Below are 11,113 nucleotides of genomic sequence, written 5' to 3'. Positions count from 1 at the left end.
CAAGGGTTATGTGCAATTCTTTCTTAAAACAAAGCTTGAGATGTGTCATTAATCAAATAAATTAATTGATTACAAATATATCAAATGTTGTTAGTTACAACGAGTATACAAATCATTTCTAATTCCAAGTACACAAATCAATCCCTGTTATCCAAGTATATAAATCATTTTAATTATATTGAGTACATAAACAAATGTTAGAAGGTTCATCTAACAAATAACATATATACCTACATATAAAAGCTCTCTTTCAGAGTCTGCTAGAACTTAAATTTTTTGATGTTTTAAGAAGGACAAACAAATTGCTTAAAGAACTTGACATCGATAAAAAAAAAAAAAATACTTCATCTGATGAGCTTCATCAAATGCACATTGAAAGATAAATGAAACTTCATTTAATACAACTTTAAAATGAAACCTACTTATGTAGCTACTAGAAAATACACCTAAGAAAATTCTTATAACTAAAGCATGTACCAGAGTTTAGTCTTTTTGTTATACCATCTAAAAAAAATTTCACATTGCGCTTTAGAGAGCCCTGCATGCTTTTGTTTAATGTTCAAACACTCCTCCGTGATAATCGCATCTTACACAACAAAAAACAAACTTCGCTAGGATATCTTATAACATTGATACCATGTTAGGAATTATACTTTAAACATAAGTCACTACAAAATCAATTTGAAACGTGAGGTTTACACTATATTTAAAAAAATATATTTCATAATTTTTTTAAATAAATTACAATAAAACATAAAATATAAATTAATTAAATTAAATTAAATTTAAACTAACAAAAACATAAATTAAATTTTAATTTTAGTTAATTTTAACTTAATAAAATATAAATTAAATTTTCATTTTTTACTTTTTTTTTATGGGTAACGGATTCTCCGTGAATACGAGTAATATGATACATGCACCCGACTTGTTTGTGAACGGGTATTAAAATATCCGATACCCACGAATAATAAATATTATAAATACAAACTTTTTCATCGTGAATTTTATTCTCGAATAACCACATACATTGATATTTTTGTCATCCTTAGTAGTGATTAAGAATTTTATTCTCGAATAACCACATACATTGATATTTTTGTCATCCTTAGTAGTGATTAAGGGGTTTTCAGCATTTATTAGTGAAAAAAAAAACATTTTTATAGTGGTAAAAAATGTTTTTTATATCGATCCAAGAATCAGTATTTATGTAAACAATATAAAAAAAAAAAGTAAACTTTTTATTCCAAATGAAATTGGTATAAAATTATAACTTTTTTTTTATCTGTAAAAAGTATTTTATGGATAGTATGTCATTCTCAAATTTTATATCCCATTGTCAAAGACCTCCAACTCTCTCTTCTCAATCTTCATTACTTTTCCCAAAAATTCCATATGTCTCATACCAAGATTTTAAAGTTCCTTTATTTAAGAACTTAATCTTTCAGTGTTTTTAGCATTGTTGGGCTTATTCCTACATATGTATAAAGTACATACAAATTCAGACTAAACAAATATAGGAAATGAAAGTGTAAAAAGTAACTTAAATTTGCTAACCTGAAAGAAACCTTAATCCTTACAAGCTTACATAATTCCATTTTTCCTATCTGTTGTGCGACCTTCTTTCCCCATCCTTTCGAACCTAGCTTCACTTTACTCTAACTATGCACCTCCGTTGTCTCACTCAAGCCATCATCGTCGATAAAGTTATCGTCGTTTTTGTTGTTGAGGGTATTAACACAAAAGATAATGTTCAAACTCATTTTGATAAAACCATACCATCTTTGAAAGAGTATAATCCACAAGCATAAATCCAAGCTTTTAAAATCAATTATAAGTATGAATCGAACGACGGAGCTTAGAAGGTTCGTAAGGGGAATTTGACCCCAATCTTTTTTCAACTTTTTTTATATATGTAAATTATAGTATAAATAATTTTTTTTCAAGTATATTTTATGTAATAAGCATCTATGAAAATTTTACACATCTATCTTGATATCCCAAAATATATATATATATATATATATTTATTGTGTGAAGATTCCTCAATAATCAATTAAGAAATAACATCCGTGGAGCTATTTGATTTATAACGTACCAAGTTGTCCAATCCTCAAACACTCTTGCATTCTTTATTTGTTAGATTCATCAACAACCACCAAACAATATCCCATGTTTGTGAAACAACATCAAGTCCATATATTGTAATAACGTAAAATATTTTGTCTCCACCATATGTAAAATTGTCTATAATCACACCTCATTCACATACGCAAACACATAATAAATGGACTAAAGTTTCTTCTTTTCCATCACCCGAACAAGGCCTAATAAATACGTGTTTTGGAAAACAAGGTAAGCTAAATAGGGACCATTGTGCATAAAAAACTATAAAAACAATTTCATAGTTGTAAATACATTAAGCCAAACTCAGCACTTGTACACAAGTTAATTAAGATAAAAATATTTTAAGGTGAGCATTAAGTAAAAGTGTTTCTCTATTTGATAATAATGAATGATAATAATCACCATTCTCATTCAAACATTAACTATTTATAATAGTTAACATCCAACATTTACAATAATTAATTAATTGTTAATGTCTTTCAAACATTAAATAATATAAATATTTCATCAATATCATTAATAAAAAATTAATAAATTATTACACATTTAATATTTAATTTATCATAATAAACATGTATTATTTTTTATATAATAAATAATTAACATATTAAAAATAAGAAAATTGAGTATATGAAAATTTAAATCAATGTGTAATTTAAATCTTATATTAAATAAAAATAAGAAAATTGAGTATATGAAAATTTATAAATTTATTATCAAAATTTAGAGTTCAAAATAATGATAATATTTTATATAACGTCTTATTAATATTATAAATTCATGTATTAAAATAAATTGCTAATATGTAATTTTAGTTTCTTTTATTACCGTAAGATATTAACTAATATTAACCATCACCGTTTAGATGAGAAATGAAATTAAAATCTTATTATGTTCCTCTTTTACATATATTTTTTAAGTTATTTCATACCTACACATTGTTTTTCAAATGATTTTTAATTAGTTAAATTTTAAGAGGTCCACGTATTTATATAACTTTTTTTTAGATGTTTCTTGGACAAAACTTTAGTTAATTGAAATAACATTTTATTGTGAAAATCATAAGGGTCTTCGAAGCGGAGGGTTTTAGAAAGGGAGGGTTTTGGAGAAAGATACACAACTAGCAGAACAGAGGAGGAACTTGAATAGAAAATACTGAAAATGAAGCATATTCTCATGGTTTCCGTAGGTTTAGTAGCTACGGCTACTGCGTTCATGTACTGGTCGAAAATGGTGAATAGAACGCTTCTCGCACTACGTTGGTACGTTTGTTTTAGGTTTTGAATTCCTTTACCCTTACATGTTGTACGGTAGTATACTTCCAACGGCCTGAGGAACCGAACGGCATTAACGGGCCAACAGCCCACAATAGCGCCACAATCTTACTGGGCTCAAAGCCCAATACTAGCGTAAATGGTCATCCATAAAAATATATCATTCAGATATATTTACCAGATATATCTCAACAGAAACAAAGATATGCTAAGTAAGACCGTTTATATTTATTGTTATTCTGTTTATATTTTGTTTAACATATATCAACCCGAAGCCTATAAGTAAGGGCTGGAGGATTCCAAACGGGTACGTTCTCTGAATGCATTTCACTCACAATTCATACAGCATATCTCTCATCTTATCAATTCTCTCCCACAGAGAATTCCCTATACACGCCTAACTTGAGCGTCGGAGTGCCTTTTCAGGTACCTCCCCCGGTTAAGGCCAGAAGATCGTCATACGGCTGAGGTCAACGCGAGGACGTACGGTCGGAAATCAGAAGAAGCGGACAGAAAGACAGAAGACGACGTCATCGAGGTTAGTCCTTCGGTTCCAGTAAATTTATACCGAAACACATGTTTTTGCAAGATTATATACTCGCGACGAGTCTGTGTTCCTAGTTTCCGAGTTAACTCGGAAGTAAGTTCGGTAGACTCTGGAATCGCGATTTTGTTGCGATTTTATGAGTTTGAATAAGAGAGAAATCCACCATTCTGGTCACGCTTTGTTGGCTCCGTTTGCTGTTCATGGTCATCGTTCGTAGTCGCGTTTGTTCCGCTTGCCGCTCGTTCGCCGTGGTCGTGTTTCGTCTGGTTCGTGGTCGTCGCACTCGCTGCCGTGCTTGACGCTGCGGCTCCTGTCTCGCATCCTTCGAGCTGGCGTGTGTGGAGAGTGTAAAGTTTTCTTACTTTTATGTTTTTACCTACTTAAATGATTTCCCTAAGAACTTTATTTATTAAAGAAATAAAATTTTAAGACAATAAGATGTATAATTAAATCTAGAGTCCATTTCCAAGTTTTTCACGTGCTCCTAAAATACACCTAATTAATAAAATGTTTATCTATACCTCTAATTAATAAAATGTTTATTTATTAATTTACAGTTTATGTGTCAAATATTGACTACATCCCATTTTTCCCTATCACGATATATGCATTCTTGCACCCTCTAGCCCAAGGGTCTTCCTGTTACAAATTATTTGAACATTTTTTGTTTTTATATCTTTCTTTATAATAAGTTATTGATGGTCCTTTTCTGAAACAAATAAAAAACTAGAGTTTACCCTTAAAAGCTACATAAACTTTGATTTTCATAAAGCATAATACTCTTTGTTCAAAGTACTCGATCTAGGTATAATTTTCTAAATTAACACGCAACCACTTTTCACTATAAAGTTTTCTCATTTAGCTAAATGAGATGTATGAGGAATTTGCCTCATTCTTTCCACTCTAGGTATATTTTAGATCTTGATACCAGTTACATCATACCAACTTATGTGATTATATGAGGTAGGTAGTTTTGCTGAATGAGAATACAGAATTTCGGACAATTAAACTTGGACTTCATCTGTCTGAATGCTGTACTGACATGGAGATCATATCATTAACTTCCACTGAACAAAGCAAGCATAAACAAGATTCTTTCATTTTGCCTTGGAAGTCAGGTCATCTTGTATGACGATAGTTTGATTGAAAAGTATCTGCTACAATGCCAATCTAAGTCCACACCTTCACTTACAAGGGAAGTAATTGTGAAGTTACCACTGATATAATCAAGCATCACGACAGCAAAATTTATCTCCAACAATTCTAATGTGTTTAATTATGAAAATGAGGTAATAGGGTTCCGAAACTATAATGTTTTATTTACCATAGTCATTCTGTTTGCAGTCCACCTTTTTGTAAATCCAATGATTTGGACCTTGTTTGTCTTTGCCACTTAGTAGTACACACAGCACCACCTGATTTGAATTAGGATGTTACTTTTTTTTTTTTTTTTTTTTTTATGTAAAGTAAATTCTTACAGGTTTCTTTTATTAGTCAAGTTTACTCGAATCACAAATCTATATAAACTCTTGAATTTAACAATCATGATGTAACTAATTTTTTTTATATGATGTATTGTTCATTTACTTGTAGCAAGACAGTTGGGATTTGAAGATGCTGAAAAGGTTCCAATTCTGTGCATACTAGTCGAAGAATATCTCAAAAGATCTGAAAGATGTGACGAGAAAATATATGAATATATTTCCTCTGGCAATGAAGAGAACATAGATCATCTATATATAAAGCTGGAGCATGAATTTGAAAGATGTATTCTCAGTTATTTTTCCTTCAACTGGGATGAAGTTTCTTCTGTCATCACTGAAGTATAAATTTTAGTTATTTTTATTATTTATTTATCTTTCTTTTTTTTTTTTTAATAAGCTTTGCTACCATACAATGAATAATAATAATAATAATCTGAATTTCATGTTAACTTTCCTAGTACAGTAGAGCATCATATTCTTTTCATGGTTATCTTTTCAACTTATTTTATTAATGATTTTTCATTATTTGATTGGTTGATGGCAGGCTATAAGCGTGGAGTCTCCCCTATAAGAAAGCTAAGGGAAATCATGTTGACAGCTACAAGGTAAAATTTTATTTTCTTTAATTTTTACAATATTTTTTTCTTTTAAAAAGAACTGTAGATTACTATCAAGCTAAAAAATAATTTAAATTTTAAAAACATTTTTTCTAAATATGTGAAAAATGTATTACTATTTATTTAAATATTTGTTTTATCTACTATTTTGCCAAGAAAGAAAGATTTGACAGATTGTATATAAATTTACGGATGACCAGAACATTTTCTACCCTAATAGAATAAATGAAAGCACTCCATCAAGATCAAGAAATGGTACCTGTAGAGAAAACTCCAGTATTACTATTCATGGGAGGAGGCATGAGTGCTGGAAAAAACACCATACGTGAGGCCATTCTTAAAGAATAATCCTCTGTCTATTATAAAATTAATTGTTTTATAAAATTTATTTCATGTAAAATTAAAAGATTACATAAAAATAACAAATAAAATTATGGTAGAACGGCCTCATCTATAGTATATGAAACAATCATGAATGCTTTTTTTAGATATATAGTGTCTACTTTGTTATATTATAGCATTAAGCATATGTAAGAATTACATCTTTAAAAATCTATTTTTACAGTTGCTTCCTGCATCCCTCCAATTTTTATCCATAAATACAGTCATCTATCAATACCTACCAGTCCACCCATAACATATAAAGTAAACAATTGTATTTATGAATAATTTTCTTTAGGCATGTAGGGACTCTTTTGTTATAGTATAAAATCTGTTAGCGGTGAGAACTTCAACATTGTAGATAGAATTTATTATTTAATATTCAACTATGAAAATATTTTTTTCTTACAACTTGACTTTATAAATTTAAATAAGATTATTTATGCTTATATAATGGCTTTACTTTACAAATTTGATTATTTATACTTATATAATGATTTTGCAAGCATTTTGGTTACAAGTAGCTACGAATGCTGTGAATGTTGATGCAGATGCTTTTAAAGAAACAGATGCAGTATATAATGCCCTTAATCAACCAGACCGACCTTTTGATTACAAGGAGAAACTACTAACTTCTGAAACGGTATGCTTCTATACGCACATGTAACAAACTAAAATAAATTTTAAAATGTTTTATGTTCAATATTTTTTTCTTTTTTAATTTAACTATTATAAAATAGGTGAAATAGGTTAGATCTTTATTTCTTATTTATAATTAATGACAGTTTTATGTTCATCAAAATCTGAATAGGTACATGAGCATTCCACTCGTGCTGCACAATCCCTCTTAGTAACAGCATTAAATGAAGGTCGAGATGTAATCATGGATGGTACCCTGTCATGGGAACCATTTGTAAAACAGACCATTGCAATGGCCAGAAATGTTCATAGATGCAAATATAAAATTGGATTGGGCTATAAAAAAAATGATGATGGGACAGTGATGGAGAATTATTGGGAAGAGATTGAAGATGAACAAGGAGAAACTTCTACGGGAAAAACAAACACTCGAAAACCTTATAGGATTGAGCTAGTGGGTGTGGTTTGTCATACTTACATTGCTATTGTTAGAGCTATCAGGTATATATATGCTTACTAATTTACATACTAATTTACTTTTAACTAATTGATTTTGTTAATTTTTATAATTAACCTTTCATATTGGAATTTTGACAGGAGAGCTATTGTAACAGGAAGAGCAGTAAGGGTGAGTGCACAACTAAAATCTCACCAAAATTTTGCTCGTGCATTTCCAAAATACTAACTTGTGGATAATGCCAGGCTCTATTTTACCAATGCAATTGATCATCCACCAAAGGTAAATTTTACCAATTTTAATTTTATTATGAAAATTTTGTTTTATTAAATCCAATGTCATTAAAATAACTTTTGGAATATATTGTACTTCATAGGTTCGAAAGATGGTGTTGAAGATTTATTGGTGCATCCTGAACATTTTAAATGCATGGAGAGGATAATCAATTTAAATGTTGAAGCGAATTATATTTATAATCTCTACAAGGAACCAAACATCATCATGTAACCCGGTTTCATGTGACAGGAAATAATTTTAGCACCATCAAGAATGGAAGAACAAAAAGAATTGAAGGAGACTATTGAGAAATTTGAGAAATATAATGAATAGATACCTATTATTAGGCTTGGGTATTGAAAAAAAGATGAGAAAACTCTAGAGTATGTTATTGTATGAGTGTTATCAGAAACAATCATTATCCTTTATCTTTAAAATCTGTCCTGGTATGAACATCATTCTGTTCTTGCTTTTATAAATACCATGTTTCTATTTTTTTTTTTTTGAGAAAAAGTGTCATCATATATATATAGTTGACCATCACAAAAAAATGAGAAACTGTAGGCTGATGAATACCAAAAATAATTTGATCTGTTTTATTTTTAATGATGTCTAAGACGTTAAAATTGTAAAAGGCCTTAAAAATAAAAAGACTTTTGGTTGAAAATATTTTTTTTAAGCAATTAAACTAGATAATGGCTTGAAACACTATGTTTGGTTAATTACTTTTTCATTTTATCAATTAAACCTTAGAAACAAAGTGTTATTCGCAATTAACCAATTAAAATGAAACTTAATCGATTATATCAAAGCAGAGCTAGCATTCCCATTTAATCATAAAAATCACTTTACTCATTTAATAAAGTTTAGTTTCTAAAATACTTATTTCTGGAAAGGATGTTGAACAAATGAATCGATTAATTTTTTAGCATAATCGACTGTGATAGTTACATGCAATTTTTGAAATCAATCACTGGTTTTAAAAGGAAAATAAAGGTTTTCTCAATGTTAAAATTCTGAAAATGTGAAAGAGCTGAGTGAAAAATGCCGAGATAAAAAAACATTTTGTAAATCTTTCAAATATAAGAAGTTAAGATTCTTCAAGGTTATATGTGAACCTTCAAATGTAACAATCATCACAAATCCATGTGATACAGTTTCTTGTTTTATTGTGTATCTTCTTTAATATGTGTTTTATGCTGTATGCATAAGTCTATACTATTTATTCATCATAATATTCACATTGATAAGAATCTATATTAATATAGAAATAACAAGGTTGACAAGAGAAAAGTGATTAAGTGGCAATAAAGTTGTTAGAAAAATTAAACAGGGCGTTCCACAAATTTAAAATGAGGAAGGATTTAAGGAGGGAAATGAGACAAATGTGTGTTCATATTTATTTTTATTTCATATCTTAATTTAAAAAATTAGATATTATTTATATTTATACTGTATCCATTAATATAAAGATTATTCATAAAATGAAGGCGAGTTTACATAATATCACAAAAATAGATTTAATTGTCTAGCTTTCTTAATTGTGTTTAATAAAAAAATTAATCATGGACCTGTTGAAGAATCCAACACTTATATAATAAAGAATTTTTTTATGTACATCCAAAATATTTTTCAAATCTAATAATAATATGTCGATTCATGTAGATGTGGAGTTTTTGATGGTACCATTGATAACTTCCACTTGCACTGAAAGTACCAAGAACTGGTAAAGATAATTTTAAAGGATAAAAACTGTGTTGTTATTAAAATTGTAACACGACGAGCACTATAAGAAAAAAATGTAGGATTTATCAACATATAAGATCCGCTGGAAACAACAAATTTTTGTCGATGATACACGATGGAATACCGATGATCGGTAATTCATAACAGCAACTTCTAAGACACCACTACTTGACGTCAATAGCCATCGCTCAGCCACCGCCCAGTTTTCTAACGTTCTACAGCTGAATTTTCTCTTTAACTTTGTAGCGTTGGTTGCGATTTCTAATGTGCTCGATGCAGGTATTTTCCTAAAAATCCTTCTTTTGTTGTCCAATCTTATTCCCTTGAGGTTCAGTTTGTTATCATCCAATTGTTTTTTATTGATTTATTTTACATATTCAAAATAAAAGTTAGAGATAAACAAATATAAAAATAACTAAAACACAAAACAATACAAGAATAAATCAAATTTAAGAATTAAACAATATAAAAGTTAGGAAAGAGTTGATTTCACAAAACATTACACAAATAAAAGTTAGGAAATAGTTGATTTCACAAAACATTACACAAATAAAAGATAGAAAATAATGTTATCAGCCTAAAACGTATGTTACAATTGTTTGACTTATTTAATTTTTTAATGTGTTTAATTAGACACGCACATAAATCTTAAACAATCAATGATTTTAACATCATTGCATCGTGTATGATTCTTGGAGTTTTTAATATTGTTTATTCTTTCTTTGTGTATCTAACTTCACTTTAGGATTTTTTTTTTCCTCCTATTTAGAACTTTCTTGAAAATGGTGTAGTTGTCTTTAAAGCCTTCAAATTACAAAGCACATAATGATAGTATATATGGTGGAGATAGATGTATGTTTCACAAATTAAGATTAAAGATGAAAGCTTTCTTACTTCTTGGAAGAACTTTATCTAAATAAAATTACTCTTCCTATATTTTAGGACCATTTGACTCACTTCACTTAGTTGGATGGAAGAAATCTGATAAAAAAACAAAGAGTTAATCTTATAAATCTAATCCATGGTGATATTTTACCTAAATATATCATCTCTAAAAGTTGAGAATTCATTCTTTAAAGTTTTTAAATCAACTTATCTCCCTTTAACCCCTAAAAATTTAGAATCCATTCTTTATAATTTATAAATCAATTTTGAAAGAGGGACTAAAACCAAGATTGTCCCAAAATATAGGAACTAAAAACATATTTAACCTTTTTAAAAAATAAGTGTTGTTATATAAATTGTACGGGACGACAAATAATAAAAAAATAAATTTAAAAATAGAGTTTTAGAATTGTCATCGTAATTTATTATGAACATGAAGTGGTGTCTGTGCAGTGAACATGGACTGCATAAAGTAAAGTAAATTATGAACATGCCCACGAATAAAATTAAAATATACAGGGGATGGGGGTTAGTTTATATGGGAGAGTGCATGGCGTAAAATGAAATAAGCAGGCCACTTCTCTTTCTATGAACACCACACAATATTAACCAAACAAATATTATATATATATATATATATATATATATATATATATATATATATATATATATATATAAAT

At 28.7% G+C, this 11,113-nt stretch overlaps 1 pseudogene; it reads left to right on the top strand.

Annotated features, from left to right (window-relative positions):
* Positions 1–1,664: 1,664 nt before the first annotated feature.
* On the top strand, positions 1,665–8,033 carry LOC106763299 (annotated as a pseudogene).
* The last annotated feature ends 3,080 nt before the right edge of the window (positions 8,034–11,113 follow it).

Source organism: Vigna radiata, chromosome 6 (genome assembly GCF_000741045.1).
Source record: "Vigna radiata var. radiata cultivar VC1973A chromosome 6, Vradiata_ver6, whole genome shotgun sequence".
NCBI classification, from domain to species: domain Eukaryota; kingdom Viridiplantae; phylum Streptophyta; class Magnoliopsida; order Fabales; family Fabaceae; genus Vigna; species Vigna radiata.
This window is presented reverse-complemented; position numbering and strand designations above follow the sequence as displayed.